Source organism: Scleropages formosus, chromosome 25, assembly GCF_900964775.1.
Source record: "Scleropages formosus chromosome 25, fSclFor1.1, whole genome shotgun sequence".
Taxonomy (NCBI): Eukaryota; Metazoa; Chordata; class Actinopteri; order Osteoglossiformes; family Osteoglossidae; genus Scleropages; species Scleropages formosus.
In genome coordinates this window covers 18,344,593-18,346,097 of record NC_041830.1, presented here as the reverse complement: position 1 = coordinate 18,346,097, position 1,505 = coordinate 18,344,593, and the positions used below count along the sequence as shown (strand labels likewise).

Below are 1,505 nucleotides of genomic sequence, written 5' to 3'. Positions count from 1 at the left end.
TGATGATACAAGAACAGTTACAGCTTCACTAACAATCAGTGGTGAATCTATATGGAAAAAACATTCAATTTATACTAATTATACCAGACATTCTTCACAAAATAATGAAATTTAAGTCTGCTACCAGAAACAATCATTAATATCAAAATAAAAAACTGGATAAAAGACTCTTCTGAAAGTGTTCAGTATAACAGTACATCTACGTTTATATTTATTCATTTATCTCACGCTTTTCTCCAAATCCGCTTACATTGTCCGGGTTACAATTATTTACCCATTTATGCAGCTGGGTAATTTTACTGGAGCAATTTAGGGTAAGTACCCTGCTCAAGGGTACTACAGCCAGAGGTGGGAATGAACCTGCGACCTTTGGATCCAAAGGCAGTAACCCAAACAATGCATACAGAGTTTCAGAAAAACTAATTGTATAAAAGTTATGATTAAATTCATAATACATTCACATAGAGTCACACATAAAAGAGAGATGAATTGTATGAAGCAGAAGAAATCTCTGATGAGAATCGAATGAATATGTAAGAATCTTGTTACACATTCTTCCTGAAGGGGGCCCAAGCATCCTTTTTCATTCAAGTGCTGTCTGACAGACATCTCACTTGGGGTTGGTTTTACTCAGAGACACAAACAGACAGACTGGAAGCCAAAGGAAGAAAGACAGTTTTACCTCCTTCACAGAATAAACTGATTCTTTGTTGCCTGTAGTCATTTCTACAGCTTTACCATGGAATGGTGCCTGAGGACTCTTCTCGTTTTTGCTGTGTGTTGCTTAGGTATGATTTCGTCATTATTTTATTTCAGTTCACTTTCACTTGGAAACATTTGCTTCATGGAAATTATTTTCTGCTTCATATAACAGTTCTACATCTCCATTTTTTTGGAAGCAAATATTTCCTCTGCTGTTCATTAATGTATCTCAACATATCTTTCCCCCAGAAATCAGAGCTGAAGACACAGTGACTCAGTCCACAGGAGATGTGATGGGATACGAAGGAGGATCGGTGGCTCTCAGCTGTAACTTTACACTCAGCAGTAGTACAGTTTCATACACTCTCTTCTGGTACGTCCAGCGTCCTAATGACCCTCCCCAGTACATGCTGAAAAAGAACTCCTTTGACAGTGGTGTCCATGTTTCAGAAGAGCTCCATGGGAGGTTCAGTGCCAACTTAAACACAAGTATGAAGACAGTTCCTTTGACAATAGAGGACGTGCAGCTGTGTGACTCTGCTGTGTATTACTGTGCGCTGAGGCCCACAGCGACAGTAACACTCTGAACCCCTTACAGAAACTGAACTGTGCATCTCTTCACATTCACATGAAATGTAAGATGTCTCAAAAATCCAAAAATTTATATTTATCTCAGTAATTGTTTTTACGTAATTACGAATCAGTGGCAGTACAGTATCTCGTTATTAATGTCAGCATTAATACCAGGTATAAACATGGGGACAACATGTTTTCACCTGCAGATGATGCAGTGCATTAAATAT

At 38.2% G+C, this 1,505-nt stretch overlaps 1 long non-coding RNA gene across 1 annotated transcript; it reads left to right on the top strand.

The window, feature by feature from the left end:
- The first annotated feature begins 719 nt into the window (after nt 1-719).
- Nucleotides 720-1,195, top strand: LOC114909511 (uncharacterized). Its single transcript, XR_003797337.1, has 3 exons — nt 720-788; nt 952-1,075; nt 1,153-1,195. It is a non-coding gene; the product is annotated as an uncharacterized LOC114909511 (long non-coding RNA).
- The last annotated feature ends 310 nt before the right edge of the window (nt 1,196-1,505 follow it).